Below are 12123 nucleotides of genomic sequence, written 5' to 3' on the forward strand. Positions count from 1 at the left end.
TGGCTTTCATTTTTCTACTTAGTATTTCAATCCCTATGAAATTTTCATTTTTGTATTCTACTTTTCTCCGTTTAATTTTTCCTCTGCAGATCAACTTCTCTACTTATTTTGCTTTTAATTTCTCTGCTTCACACCTTCTCATCCCGTTTCTTCCCTACTTAGTTTTTCCTTCCCTCATTTCACCCATTGTTTTTATTTATATCCCCAAAACCCTTCATGTCTCATCTTTCGCTTTGATGTTTCTTTTCTAACCTTCTCAGCTTTTTTAATCTCCCCTTTCTCCTCACCCCATCTCTTTATTGTATTTTCATTTAGTTTGATTGCAAATCTACTGGCCTTTTGATTTTTTTCTTTTTTCCTCTTCTTTTATACCAACGGATTTCTCCCTTCATTTCCATCAATATGGCTGCTGTGTTTCCTACATTACATCACTGTTGACACTTCCAAAGTACTTTAGTTGTTGTAAGGCACTTTGAGATGTCTATATAGACTTTTTTTTCTCTTACATATCTTCCCTCTCGTCTCATTTTCCTTTTTCAGTCATTTTCCTATTTCATCATTCTCATTTTTATGTTAAATTTTCATCAATGGATTCATGGATCCATTTTCATTTCATATCCTTAAATCTTTCCTCCTCATCTTTCTCATCCTTACCTATTTCATTGAACTTTCTACTTATTCTTACTGATTCCTTTTGCTGCAATCTCATTTTTCTCAAGATCTTTGGTCTGAATGTTTTGGAGGACCTTGATGTCCCACCACCAAGGCTGAAAGTAGGAGGTGACCACCCTGTGGGCAGTGGGACCCTGGGCCACTTTTTTCTGGTGGAGGTCATTTCATTAGCAGGCCACCACAGGGGCCACCATCCAATTGAAGCCCAATCAGAAGGCCGACAGCTCAGCAGCAGTACCACTCATGATGGCCACTGCCGAAGGTTGCACCTCCAGAATGATGGCACCACAATGGGTGAAGCCATGTTAAGTTTATTTGGGGAAGCTGGAGCCATGCAGACAGAGCCCGGTAATTGGGGGATTGTTACGACAATGGTGCCTTGAGTGTGGGGGCCACCATTGTTGCTGGTGTGGGCCCTCTGTTGGTCATGGAGAGAACCCGTTTAGAAGTGCTCCCTCCAGGAATGCACTGGGAGGCCACCAGGGTTTACCTGGCGACCTCCTCACCTGGTGATGGCTTCCTAACAGGGGCAAAATGCCCACAGGGTTGGGAATTGTCCCTGAATAGGGTCGATTAAGTGGCTCAACTGGGAGAACCCAGCAGGAGGCCACGCCAATAAGGTTCCTGCTGCTGACAATATACTATAGTTGTGGTAAGATGTTAGTCTCCCCTTCAGATGCCTTCACCCATCATGTTACCAGATCTCTCTCCCCGCAACCCCATTCCAATGGGCTAGGCAAATTTAATTCCTTGTTTCACTCCCATTACTATTCTTTACATCGCCTCAATCATTTTATTTGTTTGTATTCCTTTGCTCACATACATCTCGCCATTTCATCTATCTACCTTTTATATTCCTATTTTTGTCTTATCTTAATTAGGCTTACATTTTTTCTATTTCCTTCGGCAGTGCCAAAGACCTATGCTTTAGGACTACCCATACCTCTAGCAACTCATCCACTACAGCGAAGTATTGGCATTTATTCAATGAAGTGAAAAATTGCCTTGTCCAGAAAGAAAGCAGGACAAAACTAATGCAGTCACTTCCAACCCCATGAACTTATACTGAATCATCAGCAAAGCGATTGAAAGTGTCATTAATAATGCTATCAAATGGCACTTACTCACCAGCAACCTGCTGTCGGATCCTCAGCTTTGGATCGTCAGGACTACTCAGCTTCAGACTTCGTTACCTCGATACAAACATGGACACGAAGAGCTGAATTCCAGGTCTGATTTGAGAGTCAATGCCCTCGATGTCAAGGCAGGATTTGAATGAATGTGGTACAGAGGAACCCATGTATAACCAAAAATAAATAGGCTCCAGGTGGAAAAATGCCCCCTTTGTCATTGAATGGCATTAACTAAGATCATTGAATACCCCACTATCAAGATCCTAGGGGTCACCATTGACCAGAAATTTAATTGACCAACCACTGTAATTACATGAGCTAGTCAGAAGCTGGGTATTCTGTCGTGAGTGAATCGCCTCTTCACTCCCCAGATCCTTTCCACCATCAACAAGGCACTAGTCAGGAATGCAATGGAATCTTCTCCACTTGCCTGGCTGGTTGCAGCTCCATCAACACTCCAGAAGCTCCACACCATCTGCTTAATCACCGGCACATTCGCCAACTTAAAAATTCACTCCTTCCCCCACAAAAACACTGGGCAGAATTTTGCCCTTGGTGGGCGGGCGGGCCCCACCGGCTTGGCGGAGTGCGGGCAGCCCAACTCCGCCGCTGAAGCGGGGCCCGCCGCCATTTTGAGTGGGCGGGCCAATTAAGGCTCACCCAGCGGCCTGCCCGACAGGAAGTGCTATGCGCTTCCTGTGTGTGGGGGAGGGGGAGGGGGTTGGGGGCGGAGGGATTCCCCATCTGCCAAAGTGCGCTCTTTCACGCATGCACACAAAAGAGTGCACTGCTCCCTGAGACCAAGTGCTGTCTCAGGGAGATTACTGACAGATAAAAAAACTCCAAAAATAGAAAAATATTAAAATTATTAACACGTCCCCCTCATGTGACAATGTCACACAAGATGGGACATGTTAATAAGAAACACATAAGCTTTATGAAACTTTTTAGAAACAGACATGAAACCTCATCCCGCCTGTGGATGAGGTTTCATGTATTATCAGAAGCCCACTGGGGCTCCTGGCGTGCCCACCAGCCTTAAGCTTGGACGGGCAGGGTCTTTAACAATCTTAATTAGCCTGTCAATAACCTTAATTGACAGGTCGGCGAGCGGACAGCTGATTTCGCTGTCCGCCTGTCTTCCTGAAAATTTAAAGGGACCGGGATGACATCGGGAGTTCCTCCCAACATCATCCCGCGTCATTTTCCCGTCGGTGAGCAGGCCCCGCCCCCAAATCGTCAATGGGAAAATCCTGGCCACTGTGACCTAAGAGCACAGAATGGGTTAGCAACTTTACTGACAATCACCAATCGTGACTCATTGGTACCTGCAAAGACCGAGCTGGCCAATTCCTGGAGGGCATAGCTGCCAAACTGGGCTTACAAGCAGATGGTGAGGCAACCAATGAGGTCCTCACCAATCTACCTGTCTCAGGTGCATCTATCCATGAGAGTATTGATAAGTGACTACCGCAGAGTCTTTATGGATATATACTCTCCATTGTGTTGTGTGGCACTATCACAAGTTAAACAGAAAGATCCAACAATATATCTAATCACTTGGAGTTTTAAAACTGGACATCCATGAGGCGTGTGAGCCATTATCATCAGCAGCAGCATTATTGTATTCCACCACACTCTAATCTGATGACCTAGTATTTCCCTCAGTCTATTACCAAAGCAAGCAACCAATGATTGTTCAATTGTGGAATGTAGATGAACAGGCCAGGAGTTGCATCAGGAATACATTAGCATGGGATATCAAACTGGTAAAGCCACAACACAGGACCTCGTGCATGCTAAACAGCAGAATCAGCATGCTATAGACAGAGCTAAAAGGTTCCACAATGAACTAACAGGTTGAAGCTATGCAGTCTTGCCACATCAAGTTGTAAACCCTGGTGTGAGAGATAGACAAGATACTTGGTGTCCCAGTCAGGTTCTGGTTCATTTACGGTAAGCAAGGAGGGCCATTTGGACCTCATTTTGGCAGATGAACAAAAGCAGCTTTGTGCACCTGGGAACTCCTCTCGGGGTGTTCCTGATTGTAACATGCCCCTCTGCCAGTGACTGAGTGCTTCAGGATGTCACGGCAACAGTGGAGGGTCCTGCCACATCTACCTTCTGATTATTAAATTCTGCCCTTTGTGTTTTTTTAAGGTTTTTAACTCCCTCCAATTTATGAGGCCCATGGCATTGAACACATGGGCTGTACAGGTGTCCAGGAATTGTGGCAGGGTGGCTTATAGTGCTGCAGGGCGGGATATAATGCAGAAGAATCAGAGGAACATTGAGGAGTAGGACTTTCCTGCAGAGTCGGCAAGGAAGGGTTTGTATGGTTGTCCAGTGTCTTAATATTGGGCGATTTTGCTGCTGAGTAGTTAAAGGAGCAGGCTTCCGTCCATCATCTGCAAAAGACGGCTCAGCTGGCTTTGCCATGTCACCCGACTCCTGTCATCATGGCCTTGTCCATCAGGCCATGCAATGGGGTAGCTTCTTGTTGAAGTGCCCTTCCAGCTACTTATCTTGGGCTGCAGCCAGGTGCTCCTCTGAAACTGGAAGACTTCTTCAGCTTGCCTTCCAGCTTCAAGAGTCCACCCGCTGCCCTTAATTGGACAAGGAGCTTGTCTCCATTCCAATTAAGGGCCCATCCCAGGTGAACATCTTGACTTAAATCAGTTTCCCGCCAAAGGCTGGTTCGGGACCTGAAAACAGAAATGTTTCCCGTCTTCATGGGAAAAATTCAACACTTAATCTCATTTCTTGTGTGTCTGGAAGGGGAGTCATAAAGAAAGCAGTTCACTGGGTCCAGGAGCAGGTTACCCTGGGGCGAAAGGTAGTGCCTGTTGGAATATGCAACCTAATTGAGTGCATAGCAGGGAGTCTTAAGCGACAAAAAGCTCCAGGAAGCGAAATGCGTAACTGAAGTTTTTTGTGAATTTTGTGTGAAAGTTAGAAATTTTGGCTTGGTTGAGACAGCGTAATCCTGTGGTCTAAGCTATAACCATGTGGGGAACAGGTGCAGTGCAATTGGGTTGATAATAATAATGAGCTGCCTCAAAGGCAGTTCAAAAAAAAAATCAAAGGAAAGGAAACATAAAGTTGAAACCGTCATTGGAGCTGATGCCAGCCACTGTGTTGGGAAAATTCAAACATTAAAATCACTGAGTGAAAGCAAATTACAGTGTTTCAATTTTCTGAAGGATGCCTTTGAAAAGTGTGCGTGGTTGATTGTTTAAATTGTAGCATTGTCCTTAGAGTTAAAAGTCGATAACCCTTTGTGGGGTATTGTCTTTAATAATGGAAGCATACGCTCGTGACTTGTCCTCTCTATGTATGTACATGTGTGTATTTTTGTAAGAAATTTGAGTCATGTTTTGGTTTTGAACCAGGTAAAATTCTAAATTTTCCTCAGGAACATCAGAAAAGATTTTGACACTTTCACTTCTCGTGTCCTGGACACTACATGTGCAGGAAGTGTCATCAACTACAGCAGCTCGAGCTCAGGGGTTTGTAGCTTGATCAGCAGCCGGCCTTACTGCGGTGCATCCGCGAGGTTGAGAGCTTCATGGATTAAACGTTTATAGATGCGGTCACTCCGCAGCTTAAGAATATATAGAGGGAAAATTGGTGATCACTCAGCAATCAAGGAGAACCAATCAGGTAATGCAGGAGTCCTCAGAGTGCATCTCACTCTTCAACCAGTATTTAGCTCTGGACACGAGTGTGAGTGATAGTTCCCATGGGCAGTGGCACCATGGCCAGCTCAGCAGCACAGGGGCACAGTTGGAAGATTGGACAATCATAGGGAATTTGATAGGGGTACAGGCAGACATTTTTGTGGCCATAGACATGAATCAAGGGATGATATCTTGCCTTCCTGTTGCTAGGGTCAAGGATGTTACTGAATGGCTGCAGAGCACCCTGAGGGGGATGGTGAATGGCCAATAGTTGTGTTATGTTTGGTACCAACACGATCGGTTGAAAGTGGGATGAGATCCTGCAGGCAGAGTTTAGGGAGCTAGGGAAGCAACTAGCAAGCAGGACCCCCCCAAGATAGTAATTTCCGGATTATTCCCAGTACCACAGGGAAGTGAGTACAGAATGCATGACTAGAGACATGGTGCAGGAAGGAGGGCTTTAGATTCCTGGGACATTGGGACCAGTCCTGGGGGACATGGGACCTGTACAGGCTGGATGAGTGAACAGAGCCAGAGCCAATGTCCTTGCAAGGCAATTTACTAGTGCTATTTGGGAGGTTTTAAACTAACTTGACAGGGCTGTGGGAACCAGGATGTAATATTAGAGGGGAAAAAGCAAGGGGCATAGAAAATTGGGAGAGACAGATAGCGCTAGAGTAGGAAATAGAAGGTATTAACTAGGGTCAGATAAGAGGAAATGTCATAAGGTCTAAATTAGGTTTTCTGTGCATGTATGTGAATGCATGCAGTGTGGTGTATAAGAATGATGAGCTTCAAGTACAGATAGCCACATGGGAATATGATGCTGTGGTGATAACAAAGACCTGACTCCTAAAGACAAGGTGTTCAGGAAAGATAAGGAAGGACAGAAAGGAGGGAGGGTGGCAGTATTGATTTAGGGGAGCAAAAGAATGATAGACAAAGAGGATATCTGAGAGGAGATCAGAATCTATTTGGTTAGGGCTGAGAAACAATAGAGGTACCATGACATTACTGGATGTATTTGATAGGCCACTATCCATTGGGAGGAGCAAATTTGCAAGGAAATTACAGAGAAATGCAAGAATTATAAAGTTATAGGGCAGAATTTTACCCTCGGATGGTGTGCAGGCCCCATCGGCTATGTGGCGGGCAGACAGCTAAACGCTTCCTGTGCGGTGGGTGGGGAGGGAATCCCCATCTGTCAAAGAGCGCACTGCTCCCTGAGGCAAAGTCCTGTCTCAGGGAGATTACTGACAGGTAAGAAAGTCAAAAAATAGAAAAATTAAAAAATTATTAACATGTCCCCCTCATGTGACAGTATCACGAGATGGGACATGTTAATAAAAAGGACATAAACTTTATTAGACTTTTTAAAAACGGACATGAAACCTCATTCCGCCTGTGGATGAGGTTTCATGTATTATCAGAAGCCCGCTGGGGCTCCTGGCCTGCCCGCCAGCCTTAAGGCAGGTCTTTAATTATCTTAATTAGCTTGTCAATGGCCTCAATTATTTCGCTGTCCGCCTGCCTTCCTAAAAATTTAAAGGGACCGGGATGACGCCGGGGATTCCTCCCGTCTTCCCGTGTCATTTTCCCGTTGGTGAGCGGGCCCCACCCCCAAATCGTCGACGGCAAAATTCAGGCCATAATGTGGGACTTTAATATCCCTAATATAGACTGAGATGGTAACAGTGTATAGGGTAGAAAAGGTGAAGAGATTCTGAAATGTTTTCCGGAGAATTTTCTCCAGCATAAGGTCAGAAGTTGGGGGGTTCAGTGATGGTTGTAGCATTTAATTCCATTCTGAACTTCTCAATCATGAAACAGTCTGTGCCCCTATGCATCAAGAGCTGGACAACATTCAGGCTTAGGCTGATAAATGACAATTAACATTCACATCGCACAAGTGTTAAGCAATGACCATCTCCAATGAGAAAGAGTTTAGCCACATCTCTTTGTCAATCATTCCCATTGTTCTCAGCTCCTGCTTCCCCAAAGCCTTTCAACCATCTAAATGGGACAAGTTAAGAGTATGATGGAATATTAGCTGGATGTTTGCAGCTCAATTGCCTTGACACCATGCCGGACAAAAAAATTACCTTAATCAACAGCTCCCCGTTACCATATAAAACATATTCTCACTCCACCACCAGAGCACTGTGGCTGCAAGGCCACAGAATATATTCTTCATTATTGCAAGTTCGAACTCTGGAAGCTGAATTATGAAGGTGTCTTTAACACATCAACTAGTGTTCAAGAACATGGCTCATCATCACCTTCTCCAGGGTAATTAGGGACGCCCAATAAATGTTGGCCTTACAAGTGACATCAACATCCCATGATTCATTGTAACTTTAATTTTGCTTAGACCATTTCATATTCCGTTGTCCTCTTCATTTATTTATTTTTTGGGCTGCATCTCTTAATTTTCTATTCCCCTATATTACGGCTTTCTGTCTGTCTCAGTTTGCAATTAGTGTTCCTCTCATTGTCTTTTCTTTTCCCAATCTTGCACCGCAGCCATTTAACAGCTAAGTCCAGCCTCTGATTGATCGGATAAGAGGCCGGCAGCTTTCCAGTACCAGCTGCGCCACTGGGAGCAGTAGCCAATGCCAGTACTGCACTCAGGTAATTGAGGTGTTCAATGCTGGTTTGGAATTTAACCAGTGTTGGGGGTCTTACTCGAACCATACGCACAGGTCCCAGTTAAGAGAGTGGGAGGCTGGGGTTTCAGAGGCCATTGGAATGGAGGGGTATTTAGGTGGGGGTTATACTTTGGGCAACCCTCCCATGGACTTAGAGGACCAAGTGGGGGTGGGAGGGGGGAGCCCACACAGGAAGCCTTATGGGCTGGTTACTTGGCATGGTTAAATCCTGGTGGTGGTGGGATTAGGCCTTTAAATTGGCATTAGTTGGCCAGTTAAGGGCTTCAATTGGCCATCTGGTAGTTGGGTCCTCCAACACAAGCCCCACCACTGGTAAAGTTGCAATGAGGGCCTGGGTTAGTCGGCATCAGGCCATCCTGCTGAATTTAATGTGCCTCACCACATCTCCCAGTCTTCAAACGCACCAGAGGGGGCTGCATTAAATCTAGCTCATTGCTTCAAATTTGCTTTTTCCTCTTCTCATCTTATTTCTACTGCTTTCTTTCTTCTTCCCTGCTAGATCTTTTCTCTTGGTTATTTACCTCGCTTTCTTTCTGTTCGCAATTTTTTTTCCCATATTTTTTTATATAATTGCTCTTTTTTGAAGTAACATTCAACCCTTTCCCATCTTAGTTCTACTTAATATTCCTCATTATTTCTGTTTTACAATTTCTCTTTTTCTATCCTTTTCATCTTTCTTTTTTAATTACCTCTTCTTTGGTTTTATAGCAATACAGTATTCTTCTATTGGTGAACATTTCCTTTTTATGATTTCTTTGCTCAATCCCTTTCACTATCTTAAATTTGATTTATTTTGTCTCTTTTTTAAATCCTCCTTCCTTTTTTATATATATTGTTTTTACTAACCTTTGCCTCTTCTCATCTCCCATGTTTATTGGGGTACTTTGTCTCCATCAAATTATTGTTTTTCTATTTTTCTCTTATGCATATCTCACTTTTTTGGTCCCATTTACTAGCCCTGCTTAACATTTCCTCACCATTTTCATTTTGCTACTAACTTTTCTCTCCTTTATACCTTCCATTTTTACCTCAAACAGTGCAAGTAACACCATCCTATGCATCTGTCAGCTTTTGCACAATTTATAAACTGATGCAATTGAGATCTGAAATGCTCACTGAGATTGGGACATTGCCAGGTGAGGCTAACTCCTCAGTGAAGAGCAGTATACATCCAAAGTTAGTTAAAATATTCCCACTCATGCAATAATAGGACTAGTATCACTTCTCAGGCAGGTATTTCCTCCAAAACATGAAGATACGCTTGTACATTTCTCTGTGAACCAATTCACAGAATTGCCCAGAGTCATTCTCCCCCATAGAGATTTGTCCCAACAATCTTCCCTTCAATCAAATTCTCCTTCTACTGATTGTCAGCCACGCACTTGGGATCACAGTTAGAAAATAATAGTTTGCAGAATTTCCTGCCTTCTCAGAAAAAGAATCAAAGGAAGAACACTAAATTTAAGCTTTTTTTTTTGATGCAGGAGATGGTAAAGGGATGTTCTGCTGCTGATTGCCCAGAAGGAAAAAACAGTTCGGAGCAGTACTCTTATTTCCCAGTTTTTACTGGTGTTCCATTTTAAGGTATACAAGACCAGTTCGAACCAGTATTTTTATTTCCCAGTTTTTACTGTTTATTTTGTTCTGGGTGGTAAAAAAAGGCCCAAGGGTAGTGTTGTTGCAATTGGAATGGATCCTTCTCTAACTCAAAGTGCCAGAGTCTGGATACTACATCAGTCAGATGAGGCTCTCTGTGATATGGAGATGTAATCTAATTATTTCAGATGGACAACAGGGTCTTGTGTCTCCTAGCATTAGCAGGAATCCAGAAGTTACCACTGATATTTCCAAAGAGTATGGGTGAGAGAAGAATGATTTCAATAATTTCCCCCTTCATTCAGCCTCAGTCAGTGCCCGTACAATGGTCAGCTCTGTGCCATTGTCCTTTAGAGAGGAAACATGACAATGAACTGAGTTTAAATAAATCATATCTAATATGGTCAGCCCACTCCATAAGCAGCAGTGGGAAAGTAAGTGAAAGTGGGAAATGTTAATCCTCCTACTCAGCCCATGGTACAGCACACTAGTGCTCCAGTGTCTTGGTTATTACAGGTTGGCAACTTCCTTTTTTCCCTTCCTTCCTGTAGAGTCAAATTTCACCTCATTCAGATCATCCCACTGACCAATTCAGACTGTTACTCTTTGTGATCCTCAGGAAATTTGAATTAATTGTGGACAACAAATATTTCTAGCACATGAATCTGGTCTAATCCTTATTTTAAAAGAAAAATACTGCAGATGCTGGAAATCTGAAACAAAAACAAAAATACCTGGAAAAACTCAGCAGGTCTGACAGCATCTGCGGAGAGGAACACAGTTGACGTTTCGAGTCCGTATGACTCTTCATCAGAACTAAGAAATATAGAAATGAGGTGGAATATAAGATGGTTGAAGGGGGGTGGGACAGGTAGAGCTGGATAGGTGGAGGCAAAGTAGGGATTGAAAAAGATGTCATAGACAAAAGGACAAAGGGGTGTTGACAGTGGTGATATTAGCTGAGGAATGTGCTAATGATGACAGTAAGGGTAGAAAGCAAAACAAGCAGGTGACAGATAGCCCTAGTGGGGGTGGGGTGGGGGGAAGGGATCAAAATAGGCTAAAAGGTAGAGATAAAACAATGGATGGAAATACATTAAAAAATAATGGAAATGGATGGGAAAAGAAAAATATATATAAAAAAATATATTAAAAATTATAAATTATTAGAAAAAGGGCGATCGGAAAGGGGGTGGGGATGGAGGAGAGAGTTCATTATCTAAAGTTGTTGAACTCAATATTAAGTCTGGAAGGAAGATGATCCTTATTTTGTTCATCTGAGTCCTTCCTTCACCATCTCCTCTGTCAAGTGACTAATGGTCTTTTGCAGCAGAACTGCAGTTATCTCCCTCCGTAGAGAAACTCCAGCATTTCTTGATCTGTCACAGCATAGCAACATATTTGCAAATGTCCTACCTCTTTGCCATCACTCTCTTGTCTCTTGTACAGTCCTAGAAATGCAGTGTCAGGAAACGCATGGTATCCAAAAGACAGTCCTACTGTTCAAAGATAAAGTGAAACAAAACAATTCAAAAGATCAACATTGGGAAATTCCTAGGCTTACACATACATTATATTCCAAATTGAACCACAAGAAAAGGATAAAGTAGAATAAGGGAAAAAAAGGAATGGACCAGGGATCACCCCTAGAGGTTACTTATGTACCTGTGGAGCTAGTGCTCAGCACCTCAGGAACATCTCCTAAAAATTGAATGCTTTGTGTTTCTTTCTGATCACAATTTGCAGAATGCATCTGATTTCATGCCAATATTGGGTATGTGAATTAAATGACCAATGAAGATGCCAATGAGTCTCAGTTAGTAAAAAGTTTCTTCTAAATGCTTCCATCAAACACTCCCATGGGCACGTACAGCACCAAGCAGAGATAACTCAGTTACTGCATGTGTTAAATGCAGTGTACAAACTCTGACAGTAAGCAATGAAGCACACCAGCACAGCTAAATGATGGCAGGCAAACAGATTAAAAATCCCTCTAAGGGAGACCATGACCTCCATCTGTCTGATGATCAGCCCTGAGATCAGCTCCAACAGTGTGGGTGGATACCTCATGCCAGTGGCACTGAAGGACACAGCTGCCCTCAACTTCTATGCCTCCGGCTCTTTCCAGGGGTCGGTGGGTCATCTTTGTGGAGTCTCCCAATCAGCTGTCCACAGTTGTGTCAAGCTGGTGACAGACGCTCTGTTCAGCTGTGAATTGGCATTCATTCACGACCGTATGGACGAGGCCAGCCAGGCAGAGCAAGCCCGAGGCTTTGCTCATGCTCTGCATGGACTCCTTTACAATGGAGGCCATGGCATGAATTCCCTCATGTGTCTCTGCCAGATCCTCCTGCACACCCTGCTGGACTTCCA

Source organism: Cetorhinus maximus, chromosome 7 (assembly GCF_964194155.1).
Source record: "Cetorhinus maximus chromosome 7, sCetMax3.hap1.1, whole genome shotgun sequence".
In the NCBI taxonomy this organism is placed as follows: domain Eukaryota; kingdom Metazoa; phylum Chordata; class Chondrichthyes; order Lamniformes; family Cetorhinidae; genus Cetorhinus; species Cetorhinus maximus.